Here is an 18410-nt window from a genome sequence, read left to right on the forward strand (position 1 = left end):
AGGAGGTTAGATGGAGGGCAGGGGGAGAGGGGCGGGGGGGGGGGGGGGGGGGGGGAGCGTAGTAGAAAAGGAGAGAAGTAAAAAGACTGGATGCAGTGATGGAATGAGGGCTGTATAGTGCTGGAATGGGAACAGGGAGGCAAGATGGGTGCGGACAATGACTAACGGAGGTTGAGGCCAGGAGGGTTACGAGAACATATGATATGTTGCAAAGAAAGTTCCCACCTGCACAGTTCAGAAAAGCTGGTGTTGGTGTGAAGGATTCATATGGCACACACTGTGAAGCAGTTATTGAAATGAAGGATGTCATGTCTGGCAGCATGCTAAGTAACAGGGTGGTCCACTTGTTTCTTGGCTATAGTTCATCGGTAGCCCTTCATGCAGATGGACAGCTTGTTGGTTGTCATGCTCACATAGAATGCAGTTTAGCTCATACATAGATCACATGACTGGTTTCACAGGTAGCCCTGCCTTTGATGAGATATGTGATGTTTGTGGCCAGACAGGAGAAGGTGGTAATGGGAGGATGTGTGGGACAGATCTTGCATATACGTCTATTACAGGGGTATGAACCATAAGGTAAAGGGTTGGGGGCAGGGGTTGTGTCGGGATGGATGAGTATATTGTATAGGCTCAGTGGACGGCAGAATACCACAGTGTGGGATGACGGAAGGATAGTGGACAGTACATTTCTCACTTCAGGGCACGATGAGAGGTAGCTGAAACCCTGGTGGAGAATGTAATTCAGTTGCTGCAGTCCTGGGTGGTACTGAGTTACGAGAGGATTGCTCCTCTGTGGCCAGACTGTGGGATTTTGGTAGGTGGTACGAGACTGGAAAGATAAGGCATGAGAGATTTGTTTTTGTACAAGTTTGGGAGGATAGTTGCAGTCTGTGAAAGCTTTATATATATATATATATATATAATGGAAGGAAACATTCCACGTGGGAAAAATTATATATAAAAACAAAGATGAGGTGACTTACCGAACAAAAGCGCTGGCAGGTCGATAGACACACAAACAAACACAAACACACACACAAACACACACACAAAATTCAAGCTTTCGCAACAAACTGTTGCCTCATCAGGAAAGAGGGAAGGAGAGGGGAAGACGAAAGGAAGTGGGTTTTAAGGGAGAGGGTAAGGAGTCATTCCAATCCCAGGAGCGGAAAGACTTACCTTAGGGGGAAAAAAGGACAGGTATACACTCGCACACATATATATATAAAAAAAAAATCAAAGATGAGGTGACTTACCGAACGAAAGCGCTGGCAGGTCGATAGACACACAAACAAACACAAACATACACACAAAATTCAAGCATTCGCAACAAACTGTTGCCTCATCAGGAAAGAGGGAAGGAGAGGGGAAGACGAAAGGAAGTGGGTTTTAAGGGAGAGGGTGAGGAGTCATTCCAATCCCGGGAGCGGAAAGACTTACCTTAGGGGGGAAAAAAGGACAGGTATACACTCGCACACACGCACATATCCATCCACACATACAGACACAAGCAGACATATTTAAAGACAAAGAGTTTGGGCAGAGATGTCAGTCGAGGCAGAAGTGTAGAGGCAAAGAAGTTGTTGAAAGACAGGTGAGGTATGAGTGGCGGCAACTTGAAATTAGCGGAGATTGAGGCCTGGCGGATGACGAGAAGAGAGGATATACTGAAGGGCAAGTTCCCATCTCCGGTCTATCGACCTGCCAGCGCTTTCGTTCGGTAAGTCACCTCATCTTTGATTTTATATATAATTTTTCCCACGTGGAATGTTTCCTTCTATTATATTGATATATATATCTTTTCTTTGATTTCATTGTGACTTAATGCCAATTTTAGTGAGTTTTCACCTTTAGCTATAGTAAACTGCCTCAGATTTCATCGTTTCAACCTTTTGCATTTATTTCTTCCTTCTCGTGATTTTTCCTGTGTATTTGTGTATATTTTAGTGAATTTTTTGGATGTAATTCTGTTATTTATGTACTTCTTGCATTTTTTCTACCACCATGGATCCTTGCTCACTGCATCTAAGTGAGTACAGAAAAGTTTCCTTATCCCCAGCCAGAACCCAGTCCCACATACTGTTGCTACATTGTTGCTTGGCTCATGGAATCCTCCCAAATGGACTTACTTTCAAATTACCCATCTCCAGCTGCCATCCCCACTTCCGTAATGACCTCCACCAGCTAAGATTCCGCCAATCCTTAGCCCTCAGCAATACAGTCCTGCAAAATGTTATCAACCAAGCCCTTTGCTTGCATCTTCTCTCCATCCACAAAATTTCTACTGCTGGGGAACCCCAAATTCCTGGAACCCATAACATACACTGAAATTCTTGCCCTGCAGGAACTACAGCAAAATGCACAATGCCACCTGAAAAATCTCTCAATCATACTCATTTCCTACTAATGCCTTGGAGTACTGCTGTCCATCACCTCTACAACAACCTCCAAACCACCTCCACGTCCCCTCATAGCTGACAAACCCTGTGTAGCAGACCTACTACACTTACCCCACTCTCCAAAACTCACTCCCACCATCCAGAAACTAAACAGACCCAAAACACTGTCATTAACCTTTCCTCCAAGACCCTTAGCCCCATAGAAATATCAGTCCTTTCCAAAGGCCTCACCTTTTGTCCCCATGCCCAAATTCAATCATGTAGGACTTGTTACAGACATTCTCTCCTTCTCCCAGTCCCTACAGTTGAAACATGTTTTCGCCACCAACCCTACCAATCAGACCGACCAAAGAAAAATGTCGAACCCTGCCTAACTCAGTTCACTCCTCCATCCAATCGTGATCCACCCCCTCTGCCCCCAAATCATCCCTGTTAACTTTCAAGAATGCCTTAACCTCAAACCTTGCTTCACCATCATTTCCCCTAATCCCTCAACATGCAAACCAACCTTACATCCACAGAAAGAACCTCAGTCCACCGTCTAAAAACTGATCCTGACCTTATAATCCTACCTGCAGACAAAGACTCCACCACAGTAGTTTTAAATCACAAGGCTTACCTAGCAGAAGGACTCTGCCAGTTGTCAGATATTTCCACCTACAAACCTCATCACAGTGTCCCCACTCCAGAAATCCAGCAGGATCTCCAGTCGCTACTCAAATCCTAAGGCCCATCCCAGAACCTCTCCCTGGAGTCCATCTCTCTGCTCACCCCAACTTCTCCCCACACTCCTATCATCTACATGCTTCCTGAAGTCTGTAAACCCAACCACCCGGGACACCCCATTGTGGCTGGCTACTGTGCCCCCACAAAGAGAATATCTGCTCTCATAGACCAACACCTTCAAACTATTACCCAGAACCTACCCTCCGATATAAAAGACAGCAACCATATCCTGCCCTTACTTTTCACAGTTTCTGTCCCCTTACCACATGGTGCCCTGCTCGTCACTGTTGATGCCACCTCCCTTTACACTAACACCCCCAATGCCCATGGCCTTACCACTATTGAAAGCTACCTTTCCCAATGCCTGACCAACTCCAAACCAATAACCTCCTTCCTAGTTGCCATGACCAACTAGATCCCCACTCGAAAATTATTTCCCTTCGAAGGCATTACCTACAAGCAAATCCGAGGTATGGCTATGGGCACCCACATGGCACCATCTTATGCCAACCTATTCATGGGCCATCAAGAGGAATCTGTCTTACACACCCAGAATCCTAAACCCCTTACCTGGTTCAGATTCACTGTCCAGCCACAGAGGAGCACTCTCTTCAGAACTCAATACCACCCAGGACTGGAGCAACTGAATTACATTCTCCGACAGGGTTTTGACTACCTATCGCCGTGTCCTGCCTACTATTCTTCCCATCTTCCCACACCTCCCACAGTGATATTCCGCTGTCCACCGAACCTACACAATATACTCGTCCATCCCTACACAATCCCTGCTTCCCCTGTAATAATCTAGATGCAAGACCTGTGGGACCACCGCCACCACCACCACCACCACCACCACCACCACCACCACCACCTACTCCAGTCTGTTAACAGTCATCACCTATACCATCAAAGGCAGGGCTACCTGTGAAACCAGTATTTTGATCTACAAGCTAAGCTGCAACCACTGTGCTGCATTCTATGTGGGCATGAAAACCAACAAGCTGTCTGTCAGCATGAATGGCCACTGACAAAGTGTGGCCAAGAAACAAGTGGACCACTCTGTTGCCGAGCATGCTGCCAAACATGACATCCTTCATTTCAATGACTGCTTCACAGTCTGTGCTACATGGATCCTTCTCACCAACACCAGCTTTTCTGAACTGAGCAGGTGGTAACTTTCCTTGCAACATATCATATGTTCTTGTTTCACTGCAATACATCCGACATTCCCGTAATCCTCCTAGCCTTAACCTTCGTTAGTCATTGTCCTCACCCATCCTGCCTCACTGTCCCCATTCCAGCACTATACAGCCCTCATTTCACCATTGTACAAAGTCTTTACTCCTCTCCTTTTCTGCTACCCTCCCCCACCCTCCTCCCCTGCCCACTGTCTGACCTCCCAACTGCACATAGTTGCCCTATTCTCTCGTGTGTGTGTGTGTCTTTGACAAAGGACTTACAGCCTGAAAGCTTTATTTGTGACAATCTTTTTGTTGTGACTATCTGCGATTCAGCATCTCCTTTATATGGTGAGTGGCAACTTTCTTTTTTTGTAATACTGTTACATTCCATTCTGGATTTTCCATTTTTGAAATGTGCTTTCTTGCCATTCTTGGCTCCATGTCTGGCAAGATAAGCAGCCTGCTGGAAAGATCCGAAATCAAATTTGTCTTCAGGCCTCTGACAAAAATCTGTCAATTACTGAGACCAGTTAAAGGCACAGCAGGTCTCTGAACACTTGGGGTCTATAAGATGCCCTGCGAGTGTGGCAAGTCTTAGGTCACACACACAGTGCACACTGGGCAACAGTGCATCATCGCTACCCCAAGAAATCTACTTTAGCTGTGCCTGCTTAAAAAACCGTCACTGGATAAAATTCAACAAAATATCTGTTGTTGCTTGCATCAATGGCTTCTGGGACTGTTTAATTGAAGAAGCCTTTCAAATGACATTCATCAATAATGCCCTTAATGGAAATGGTGACCTGCAGCTCAGTGCAGCATAGGACCTAGTGATCGCCAAGTTAAAGTGGGCACACCAAATGTTGAATTAATATATGCCCATATATGGCAATATCATAAGCACCAGTGATATCAGAGCCGGCAGTCAGCATATGCAAGGGCATACCAGCAGCCAACCTACACTCATACCACTTGACAACAGCCAAGGAGTGCTTGGCCAAAAGCTCGTGAAAATTTAATCACTTTATGTGGCTGGAAACCTGAGAACAATGTTACCACTGTGAGACCTTACATTTTTGATGTACCTCACATATTTATCCAAGCTGAGTGGTGGGTGTTAATCTTCTTCTACTGCAAACTGTCACTGAGGTCAAAACACAAGTAGTATTTAGCTGAATAAATAAAGACCAAGAGGACAATAAAATGGAATGAATCTAGAGATTCAAGATTTTTGTGGACAGTAGTGAAATAAGTGTGGGGGAAAATCTTTTACGTATAGTAATACATCAGGCTCATAAGCGTACAAAGATCAACAAAAAGAATGTATGACTAGTAGTGAACTGGGGCTATAAAAACAATTGAAAGCATAGAGGGATTTAATAAGAGAGAAGGAAGAATGAGAACCACAACAGATGAGAAGAAAGAGCCTAAGGCACACACCTGAAGACAGAAGAACAAGAGAGAGAATGGCTACAGGAGGTGAAGATCATAAAGAAATTCTTAAGTCAATATTTTGTAGGCCAGTTTTAGCCAAATGTGAGGTATCAGGATCAAAACAATCATGAAAGAATTTCCAATCTGGAAGCAGGACTACAGAACCAATCTGAAACAGTTGCAGCTACAGAGAAGGAAATCTGATCAAGTGCAGATTTATGTAAGAACAAAGAGTTTCCATTGTTTGATAAAGCTGATGTTAGTAAATGGGCCAAAATACTGGATAGAGAACATTGGCAGGAGGAATGGATGGCAGAAAGAAAAAGAAAGAAAGAAGAGAGTAAAACAAGAAGAATGAGGGAAAAGATTCTTTGCAATCTCAAGAAAGTCAAATGTGTGTCAAAGAAGAAAATATACAACATACTGCACAGCAAGTAAAGAAACAGAAGAAAGAAAAAAATGGACAAATCACAAACCTAGTTACACAGCAGAAACAACAAGAATATTGTGATGTTTTTATTTAAAAACTTTATGGGCATGATTTAGCTTATTAACCTTTCAAGTGATAGTTGCAGTGAATTAGGATTAGGAATGCAGCAATGCTAAGTCAAAAAGGACTCTTGTGTGAGGTAGTTGTGCAACAGAAGCAAAGACGATTAACAATCTGAGTAGGTACAGAAGAGAATCCCCCTTCCTGCAACACAGTTCTTATACTGGAGTCAGATGGTACCTCTACACAGGTGTAGGGCAAATCTGCTTGCTTACCTCCCCTGTGGCAGACATAGCCATGAGTGACCAAGTGCAACTTTCACTCATGCGGGCTACATAGCTGACCCGTGCTGAAGTGTGTGACACATTACACTCCAATTTACTCAGCTGGCAATGTTGAACAAATACTACACTCCAGCAGCACCAGTGCATATGCACAGCCACCCCACCCCAATGGATAACAAGACGCCTCATAACACAAAGAAAGTGTGTCTCATTGTCAAAGTGAAGTGTAAAGTATTTCCAATTTCTCTCTCTCTCTCTCTCTCTCTCTCTCTCTCTCTTTTTTTTTTTTTTTTTTTTTTTTCCCCCCCCCCCCTCCAGCAGACTGTTAAAATAACAGTGCGGAGTGGTTTCAGCTCTCTGAGACTGCACTGCAGACATGTGTGCAAGTTGTGTGTGTGTGTGTGTGTGTGTGTGTGTGTGTGTGTTTTGCTGACAAAAGCCTTAACGTCGAAGTTTTAATTGTATGAATCTTTTTGTTGTGCCTATCGCGACTCAGCATCTCCGCTACATGGTGAGTAGCAACTTTCCTTCTCTGGTAGTGCTAGAGTATGTAAAAATGAGAATTTAAACAAATGAGACAGGGACAAAACTATACAGAGAAAGCATTGGGAGGGAACTTCACTCCTTGCTACTTAAGGCATGCTTGCTAAATACTGAGCTGAATGCCAAGTCATTACCACCTAATGTGCCTACCAGCACTAAGTAACCTGTGGTTGGGCTTCTCCCTGGGCTGGGGTTATCGAAGTGGACTGCCTCAACTTATGCTGAATATTTCTGGAGTATTTTGTGCTATGTCTTCAGATGCTCAAAGATTTGTCTCTGCCGAGATGAACATTATTGTAGAAATAAATTTTAATTTTTGACTGTGCAACTTCTCTGGGAGTTTACAGTTGTTACAAATCCAGTGGGAGGTAACTACTGTTTTTCCTTCAATAGTTTCTGATCTGATTCTGATAACCAGTCAAGTTAAAATATACATCAGTGTTTCACTGTTTTTTTTTATAGTTAGCCTATAAGTCCATAATACCTAAGGCACTGCATGTATTCTTTGCTCAACAAAATAAAGAAATAAACATTTTATATTAGTTAAATGTGTTTATTAGGTCATGTATCATACATTATTTTTTGTTACAGTGCACAGAGTACACCATTTCATTGCACATGAGGACTGAATGCCACCACTGATATAATTTTGTTTTTTGTGATTTTGTAGTCAAAAGCATCTTGTTACATTGTATAGTGAATGAAATAATACTAATTATCTCACATTGTTATCCAATATTGGCAGTACTTGTATACCACATTAAGGATTTTTTAACTTCACTTTTATTGTATCACAAAACTTATTTGTGGCATCATGAACAGTTCTTCTCTAGACTAATTGTGTGGTTTATCACAAAAGGAGGACATACTGTCAATCTGTTACAAGTACAATATGCAAACAGTACATGGGTGGCACAGTTGTTGCCCTGAAGAGAAATTTTGCAATGTATTTCTTAAATTTCCAATACCTGCTTGTCCACTGAAATGGATGACTTAGTTCTTGCTTGCAGGTACACATATTTTGTAACTTTACCGTGACTTTTAAAATAAAGCACAATACTTTGTCCATAGACTGCCACAAAATGTGGCTCTCATCAGTTTATGGAAATGTACAACAACAGTAATTTGTGTGTTTAATTGTGCAATAAATCCTTCAAGTGCACAGAAATCAAGATGTTTGAATACTCTTTGTCAGAATATGGATAATTCCATGTCATAAATAAATGATTCCTTTTTTGTTTTTGTCTATCTGACATAGTGTACGCTGCATTTTTACTTTTGTGTACTTCACAAACAAAAGATATCATGCCATTTCACATCTCTAGTCTGCATGTTCACCAGCAGGGTAATTATCTGGAGAGAACCTTCAATGTCTTAAAGTAGATGTGCAAATAGTTTTACACAAAGTCTGTGTGTTTTCCATCCTTTTTTATTGATGCTTTGCGTGGTTGCTAGTGAAATTAAAAATTTATTTTTATTTTGTTTTTATTTATTGTTTTATTCTTCATGCTGAGTTATTCCTGTTAGTTTAATTTCATCCATCCTACACAGTAGATTAGTAGTTACTGTTTAGTAAAAGACAAAACAGGGTACAACCCAAAACTGTATGCTGCAAGTTTTTATTTTTATCTGGTTTCTCAGCATTATTTCAATTTCCAATAAACCAAGCATCAACACATTCGCACATTTTTTTATTGTTCATTCATTATAACATTTGGATAATGACTACCCACAATTGTAGACAATCATCACAGTAGCACAGCCAGGTTTTCTGCATACATTTCTACAAGTTCCCTTACCAACAACTATGCAATTGGCATTTTTTGACCTGTTACTGACTTTGTTGAACATGAGAATTTAGAATATACATGTCAGGAACTTGAAAAAAGAACTTTTTATACCATTTCATCATCTCCCGTATTGGTCTGACACAGTTTAGTAGCACACCATAGTCAACTGCTTCCATATTCAAGTTACAATCTACAATGCATTGCAGTTTCTTAAATTTCATTCCAATATTTCTGTCAGTCTATCTCATATCAAGCATTTCTGCACTGTTATATGTAGTCAACATTCACACTTCTTTTTATCAGACGGTTCTATGGAAAGCATGCTCATTTTAGTTTTTTCTGAAGTTTTGGAAAGTTGGAACTGTTACTATAAATAGTAGCATATGCATTTCTCACGGTTGTGAAGACAGCAAAACAAGTGTGGGCTTGACTAACAATTTTAAACACAAATGATCCACAGTCAAAATAGGGCTACATATGTACTGCCATTATGTCACCACTTTTCCACAATTTGAGACAGCAAGTTTCTCCTGTTTTATCTACATAAACAATAGAATCCAAGATGGCACCAGTCTGACATTCATATAACATGCCCTTTTTGTTAAAAACTTACTCCATTTCAATGGAATGCCTTGTCTAAAAGGCTAATGTGCTTTGAATGACATACTTTCATCAATGCAGAGCTTCTGATGCAGATTAAATCCACAACGGAATCCTGTATGAACCCTACCAAATATGTTTTGGTGTTAAATAATCTGCTTCCTCCATCACTGACAGATTTGGTACTGAAGTTTATCATTTTGCTGACAGCTGGAATATTGTTCTGAACATCTCTGGACCAATATTCACCAATTTTTAGTTTTTTTTCATGGCATGAGAAGCGCTATGAAGTAATACGTTTCTTCATATCCTGTATTTTTCCACATTGATAACTGAGAATGCAATGACTCTGAAGTAGTTTCTGTGATGAATAATTACAACTAGATGGCTTCATCAGCTATAAACATCATCAAAACTTAAGTTAAAAATAACATGAAGCTTGACAGAATTCTTGGATCATTCCCTAGTTGAAACTTGTGTCCCAAAAGGAAATAACAAATGTGTGATCAAATGCATGAAAATTATTTTATTTACAGTTAAATTACTCGCTAAACTGTGCATTCTTCCTAAGCATTCCATTATCACTTTTAGAGTCTTTGGATTCAGAAGACTAGTCAATTACATCTCTTTTTGAAACATAAGACTGCAATGTTACACTTGGTGACAGAGAAATCTTAGGGCTGTTGCTTTCTGAACTATTGGAGGGGTTATCAGTTATGTTCAATCAAATAATTCATTCTCAATGTTGCTCTCCAGAAGTACCTCCACGACCTCATCCCTACTGCAACCATGATGCCTTGACATTATAGAGTGGAGGATGAGAAAAACACTGATGTCTATCATTGTGAACAGTATGACAAAGTGAAATCCAATGTGGCAAAATGAGATCACAACTGCTGAAATATCCAAGCACAACTTAGTGGCCAAAAACAATCAATCATCTGAAGAGGCCAGAACTGTGAAAATCAGTGAGGCTGAAAATCCACTGTATTCTTAAATTTGACAACAGCATGCAGGTACCAGAGTGGGATATGATATACTTATCAGCGCTCAGAGGTCAGCAAGGAGGCATGAATTAACTTTTCAATAGCACCGAAGGAAAACTCAAAGGCTGTGCTTACACACGAGTAGCACCTGAGGAGCAGCAGAGACAATTTAACTCATCCACATCGGTCAATGAGTTACTGGTCACTTAGATTCAGTATGATCAATTTCTGAAGATTTACTAGCTTAGTACCTTCAGGACTGTCAATAAGACATTCATGCAATTAACTTCTTATAAAAATAATTACCATACCAATCTTTTTACTTATTAATTATTCCTGTTTCATTAGCTGCTACTACTACTTGATGAAGGTACCCTAATTTTCACGTATTCATTGATCTATTTGATAGACATGATTGCCATGTCCTTGTAGCTCTTTGGATTATGTTTAAGTGGAGTTGGTGAGTATAGGAACGTGTGATCAATTGAAGCAAGTAAATCAGCCAAAGTGCTACATGAAAAAGAAGGAGAAAATCAGCTGTGTTTATTGATCATTGGTCATCGCATATAATTAGTCCAGTGAAGTAAAGAGTTTTGATTTAACTGTTGTCTTCTAAAAGTTTTATGGATCCCATGTTCAAAGTAGTAATGACTGCTCAAGTCCTGCTTCCCCACATTGATCCCTTACATTGTGCTATTTAATGACCCCCATTAGTTTACTAGTAATAAGGGTCACTGATTTCAAGTTCATCATGAACTGTTTCATCCATGTAAGAACCACTGATTCACTCTTCGAATCATCACTGTAGACATCGCAGGTTTTATGTTAATAAGTTGTATCAGTGACCAAGTGTGCATGATTTTAGGTAACAAGTCACGTTTAGCCACACATCATTTCCATAATTCACCAACACATTCCATTCTCCTGTGTCTGCTATGTGACAAGCCAACAAAGATTCATAGTGGTTCTGGTACATAAAACATTTACAGGTAAGTATTAATATGCAACGCTATCCACTAATGTATTATTGGAACATGTCATGTATCACTACAGTGGAGAGAACACAGAAAATGAATGTTTGATGTGACATGTGAGTAATATACATTTTGTTTTACTTTTAATAATGGGCACCATTTACAACCAGTTGCTCACACAGAGAGAGCCACTAGCCAGAGTCACCTAAATTATGAGTACTGTCACCTTTTCAGCCAGAAGCTGCAATATTGGAATACATCATTTTGCAGGTTTGTTACTGCAGTAAGAAAATTATTTGTTTCCAGCTGGAATTTCCTTGTCAAAATTGCACTTACATGGTTCCCAATACAAATCTTCGACGTGTGTGATTGGAGTTCATAAATACTCCAAATCTGCTAAATCACACAAATGTCCACTGTGTTACAGAATTCATAACTGAAGTTTCTTTTTCAAAGATCAATCGTGCATCCATACATTTACACATGACCCTGAAAATTCAGTCATGTATTCTTCTGCTTCAGTCTGCTTGTCAAAATGGTTCAAATGGCTCTGAGCACTATGGGACTTAACATCTGAGGTCATCAGTCCCCTAGAACTTAGAATTACTTAAACCTAACTAACCTAAGGACTTCACACACATCTGTGCCCGAGGCAGGATTTGAACCTGCGACCGTAGCGGTCGCACGGTTCCAGACTGGAGCGTCTAGAACTGCTCAGCCACAATGGTCGGCTATCTTCTTGTCATCTGACATCTTCACAAAGATTAATTTCCAGAGTAAATATCTAAGTTACATCTCACATTCCATAATTTCTTCCCCTTTACAAATCAAAATAATTCTTTGCCATGTTACCCCATTTTGAACTTGTAGATGCAACTATCCTTTCTTGTATAAAATTATGGGAGAATTGCTGAAGTAATTACCTGTAGGAGAAGTGTCAGTTCTGCTGATGGGCACACAAACTACCTTACATCTCGGAACTAATAGACACTTCCTCAGGAGTGGGAGAGAGGACATCCTTCATCATGGTATTTTAGTGACCTGAACATTTATTTTAATCTCCCCAATCTACACCACCTCCACCTCCACCTACTCCTCCTGTCCCCCCCCCCCCCCCCCTCTCTCTCTCTCTCTCTCTCTCTCTCTCTCTCTCTCTCTCTCTCTCTCTCTCTCACAATGGAACAATTAGTTCCAAAAGCTAGGCTAGCACATATACTTCTCTACAAGTCTCAGCCGCAGTGCCATTTCTCCTCGAAATAAGTACGAGCCAGCAATTCTGCCTCACAGTTTTACAACTTCTCAAGTTCAGAAATTGTGCACCTCCTAATGTTTTGCTGGATTGCTTTACCCATCAAGGAAGTTCAAGTAAACATATCCTTCAAAATTATCAAACATTCACCCTGACTACTTCAACAATGGAGTTCCTCTTCTTGCCTTACAACTGTTACTTTAAACACATGTCCCAATAACTGTAAACTGATATTAGCCTCCCCCTACTCTTCAGACATAAAGCTACTCATAACAACCTGCGCAGAGGAATGTGTGGTGTCACCGCCAGACACCACACTTGCTAGGTGGTAGCTTTAAATCGGCCGCGGTCCATTAGTACATGTCGGACCCGCGTGTCGCCACTGTCAGGGATCGCAGACCGAGCGCCACCACAAGGCAGGTCTCGAGATACGGACTAGCACTCACCCCAGTTGTGCGGACGACTTTGCTAGCGACTACACTGACGAAGCCTCGCTCCTTTGCCGAGCAGATAGTTAGAATAGCCTTCAGCTAAGTCAATGGCTACGACCTAGCAAGGCGACATTAGTAACATTGCATGTATCTAAAGAGTCTCACTTGTATCGCCACAATCTCCAGATGTACCAAAAGGATGGATTAAAGTTAAGTATTACAGAAGCTACATACTTTTCTTTATAGCAATCATTACGTATCCTGTTTCAGACCTCACGCACCCTCTTTGGCTTAGCGCGTGCATGTCTGCTTCCTCTCATTGTGTCTAGGCTGTCTTGTCTAGACACAACAGAATGAATCTGTCTTGAAAGACCTTTATGTCCTGCTCTATTATTTATACACCCTGAGGCCATCCTTCATTTGCAAAGCAAACAATTTGAAGCAAAATTTAGCTACCCACTTTTTTAGAATTTTTTAGTAATAAACCTAACAGTAAAACTTAGTTTTGTCCAAGATTCCAAATTCATCTACACATCTATCACACTGCTTTAAGATATTCAACTTTTTCTACACCCATTATGTCTTTCAATACGTGGCTCTACAGCATGGCCTCAAATTAAGTCTTTATCTGACAAAAAAAAGAACTGCACTTAGGTGAAGCTTCTGAGTTAACATTGGTGAAAAAAACCTTGGTTCTGATAGCTGACAATTTTAACACTTTTTCAACATCTGCTGGTGCCTAGTAAGTACATATTTTTTCTATATTTATTTGATTGCAGTTTCATTCCATCAGTTGAACATGTTTACCTACTTTAATACAATAATTCTTCATTTCAGTGTCACAGTACTCCTACTATACTTCATTTATTGTCATCTGATGTAATTTAAATACACTGGGGGGAAAATGGGGGAGGTGGGGGTTTTCAACTGACTGGAGTTCTTGTGATCTTGCCCACCAGGGCAATAATTGCACATTATGAGGAGTGTGCTGCAATGTAGCAGCCACATGTGGGCAAACATTGTCCTGCTTAAAAAGCACATCATATTTCTGCTGAAGAAATCGCAGTAGCATAGGGATAACAAACTGTGCAATGCAGTGGGCACCCTACATAAAAACCAAATGTGATGATGAGTTGCAACCGATAGCCCCTCCCATACCATGAAGCCTAGGACAACACTTGTGTGTCGTGGGTGAGTACACTTGGGCAAGTCAGGTCTACACTATACACGTGTGCGTCCATCACTCGCATACAGACAGAACCTGTTCTCATCACTGATGACAAGAGCATCATTCCACTCTCCAGTCAATTCTTTCATGACACCAGAGTAGCCATGCTTTGCAGTGGCATAGTGTCAGTGTTAGTCTGGGCAGAGACACATGATATTTCTGCTACAAGCAAACAGTTCCCAATGCTCCATGGTGAAGGTAACATGTGCCTGGATTTCTTCCCTGGATGAAGTTCAGTTGCCAACTGCTGCACAATGCTTCTAACCTGAGGTGCTCTGTGCTACACAAACATCAAGAACCTGGTCTATGGGTGTGAGAATCTTCACAGACCACTACTGAAGGCGACGGCACATGTCCGATACAATGTGCCCAACATCTGCAGCAACCAATCAACAGTCTATCGAACTCCCTGCAGGGCCATAATGCAACTCCGTTCAAATGATTGAAGTTGTTCAATAGGAGTATGTACTCAATGGTGGGGCACAGTTGTACGATAGAATGAATGTTGCAGACATTGTTCACCTCTAAACCCAGTATAGTTACTGCTGGCAAGGTAAAAACAGAGGTTACACAGACAGGTCTCCCGAGTGCCATCTGATCACTGGTGAGCATGACAAATGAATCAATAACACTACAGTTCCTCAGTAAGAACATGTTATACCCTGCTTCCACTGAACAAAACCTCTGAGAATATTGTATTTTTTCCCCAGCAGTGTATGTACATTATTGCATGAAGAAGCTGTAATTTCACCTGCACTTACAGAATGATTTCTCAAGAAACTTACATAGTGCTAGTAGGATGCTCAATGCCACGAGTATAGTTAGCAGATGGACCAGGGAGGGGAAGGCAGGTTTGTGTCGTGTGGGGTGAGTACAGGTAAAGGAAGGAAGGAGGAAAGAAGATGCGTTAAGATGGATAGTTAGCGGCCTGGGGAGAGAAAGTCAGTTTGCTGGCTAGGAAAGTGGGAGGAAGATGTGGCAGGTGCACAGGCTATGCATTTGATGCTTGGGTGTCTTAGCCAGAGAGCAGCAGTGGACGATGAAGGTAACATGATGAGGTGAATTTGAAAGGGGTGATAAGGACAGAGGAAAGGGAAGCTGTTGGTGGAGAGTGTGGGAACAGTTGGCTAATGGAGATTGAGGCCGTGGTTGTTTCGGGAGTGTAGGATATGTCTGAAGGATAACTCCATCTGTGTAGTCCAGAAAAGCTTGTGATGGAAGGTAGGATCCAAATGGACCAGGTCTTGAAGCAGCCTCTGAAATTGTGCATGCTGTGTTCAATTTCATATTGTGCCACAAGATGGTCTATTTTATTCTTGACCCCAGTTTGACTGTGGCCATTCATTCGAGTGAATGGCTGGTTATTTGTTGTACTGGCTTAAAAAGCTGTGCACGGATTGCTGCAGAGTTGCTGTGTGACGTGGCTGCTTTCACAGGTGGCCTGTTCTCTGATGGGGAAGGGTAAGCCTCTGACAGGACTGGAGTAGGAAGTTTTAGTAGAGTGGATTTGGCAGGTGTTGCATCTTTGTCTATTACAGGGACATGGTCATTGTGGTAAGGGGCTGATAGGCTGACAGTGGAAGTGGTATAGGAATGGACTAGAACGTTGGTAGGTTGGATGGGTGACGTAACACCACTTGAAGATGGGTGGGAACGATCTCGGGTAGGATATTCCTCATTTCAAGGCATGATGATAGATAATCAAAGCTCTGAGGAAGGATATGGTTCACTTTTCCAATCCAGAGTGATATTGGATGACAAGAGGACACTCCTTTGTAGCTGATTCTTGGAGGTAGTGGGAAAATTGTGGTGAGTGTGTGAAGATATGGCACACAAAGTCTGTTTGTGGACCAGTTTGAGAGGTAGAGTCAGTCTGTGAAGGCCCTCATGAGACATTCAGCATACTGAGCACAGGAATTCTCATCCTAGTGCAGATACCCTGTCCATGGGTTGCCAGGCTGTACGAAGGGGATTTTTTGGGGTGGAAATGATGACAGCAGTCGAAAAGCAGATACTGCTGGTGGTTAATGGCAGGTGGAGCCATCAGAGAGGTGGAGGTCAATGTCCAGGAAGGTAGTATGTTCACTTGAGAAGGAACAGGTGAAGCAAATGGGAGAAAAAGTTCTGAGACTGTGTCGAGATCATGAAGCCTTGGGCGCTCACATGGCATCCTCCGATGCCAACCTTTCTCTGGGCTATTTAGACCAATTGTTCCTACCCTCCTGAAACCACTAAGCTCCTTTTCTGGTTCAGGTTCATTTATGATATCTTCGTGAACTGGACTCTGGCCCAGGAAACAATATCCCCATTCCATCACAGTTTCAACAACTTCTCCTCAAGCGAATGACCCACCTTCCTGGATGTTTACCTCCATCTCTGATGGCTCCATCTACACCTCTGCCCTATTAAACCCACTGACCACAAACAGCACCTGCATTTGACAGCTGTCATCTCTTACACACCAAAAAATCCCTCCCATACAGCCTGGGTGCCTGTAACTAACCGAAGGACATCACACACATCCATGCCCGAGGCAGGATTCGAACATGCGACCGTAGCGGTCGCGCGGTTCCAGACTGTAGCGCCTAGAACCGCTCGGCCGGCCACCACGGCCGGCTGCAACATCCGCACATACCCCTAATCCTCTCACCACTGCCAAGAACTGGTTACAAAGTAGTGCATCTCGCACCACCCAGTATCACCCAGAACAGGAACAACTGAAACATATCCTTCATCGGGGGTCAGATTCATGTCATCGTTGCCTGAAATGAGGAACATCCTACCCAAGATTCTTCCCACGCATCTTAAAGTGGTATTACACCATCAATCCAATCCACACAACATCCTAGTTTATTGCTAAGCCACTCTCAATCCCAATCCCTTGCCAGAGGGATCATTTCCAAGTGGTAGATCCAGGTGCAAGATCTGCCCAATGGTGCCACCCAGCACTTCCTGCTTCAAGCCTGGCACAGTCTTACCCTACTCCATCAGAGGCCAGGCTACATGTGAAAGCAACCATGTTATATAGCAGCTCTTTGCAGCAATCACTGTACAGCTTTTTATCTCAGTATGACAACCAACCACCAAAATGAATGACCACTGCCAATCTGAGGCCAAGAACAAAACACACCGAGTAGCACAAAATGCAGCTGAGCACAAAATGCTCAAATTCAATGGCTGCTTTAAAACATGGACCATCTGTATCCTTCCCTCTGCCACAACCAACAGCTTCCCCTTCTTCTAAATTATCACACCCTCCCGTTCATCTCTTCATGTCACCTTCAATGCACACTGCACCAGAATGGCTCCAGTACCTATGTCTCAAATGTCTAGCCTGTGCACCTGCCACCCTCCCCTCCTGCATTCTTAGCCAGCAAAGAGGCTGTCTCCCTCAAAGCCAATAGCAACCCATCCCTAATCCCTCTTTCTGTCTCCTGCATCCCTCTCCCTTGCCACCCCATCCAATACAATTCCCCACTTCACCCTTGTCCACCAACTGAACTGCGCTCCTGGCATTGTGTGTCCAGCAGGCACTACATAAGGGCATGTGCATGTGTGCGTGTACTCTAGCTCACAAAAGGGTTTATTGCAAAAGCTAGAAACTCTTTGTTCTTTTTCTGGTGTACCCGTTGACAACACCATGCTGCTGCTTTTCAGTGAATATTCTCCTTTATTTCTAATGTATTTAACTCCCCAGTACTATCACGCACTGAATAGTGACAGCCATTAATCACTCTCATAATGTTAAAGAACTGATGATTGTGGTATCTTATACAGCATCCTTTCTGGTAGGCCAAAATATACTACCTCTCTTTACTCAGCTTTCACCCTTACAGGTCCAAGTGCACCTTAGTTGTTAACCGAAGACCCTAATCATTGCCAGTAATATGCTTCACATATTTTTAGCAACATTTCAATAGATTGCATTCTACTGAAGGCTTTTTTTCAAATAACTGAAATATTGCTTTGTTCGCATTATCCACCTTTACCCTTGTATCAAAATATGTAATTCATTCCATGTGAAAGACAGGAACGTTTCACTCTCTGAAACTCAGTAGTATCATTGGAACTACAGCAATTAAATTGTTAGCC

At 42.1% G+C, this 18410-nt stretch overlaps 1 protein-coding gene across 4 annotated transcripts in view; it reads right to left on the bottom strand.

Moving 5' to 3' along the window:
- Positions 1-18410, bottom strand: part of LOC124614002 (glucose transporter type 1) — a 499751-nt gene that overhangs the window by 94281 nt on the left and 387060 nt on the right. The window lies entirely within an intron of this gene.

The sequence above is a fragment of the Schistocerca americana genome, chromosome 4 (assembly GCF_021461395.2).
Source record: "Schistocerca americana isolate TAMUIC-IGC-003095 chromosome 4, iqSchAmer2.1, whole genome shotgun sequence".
NCBI classification, from domain to species: Eukaryota; Metazoa; Arthropoda; class Insecta; order Orthoptera; family Acrididae; genus Schistocerca; species Schistocerca americana.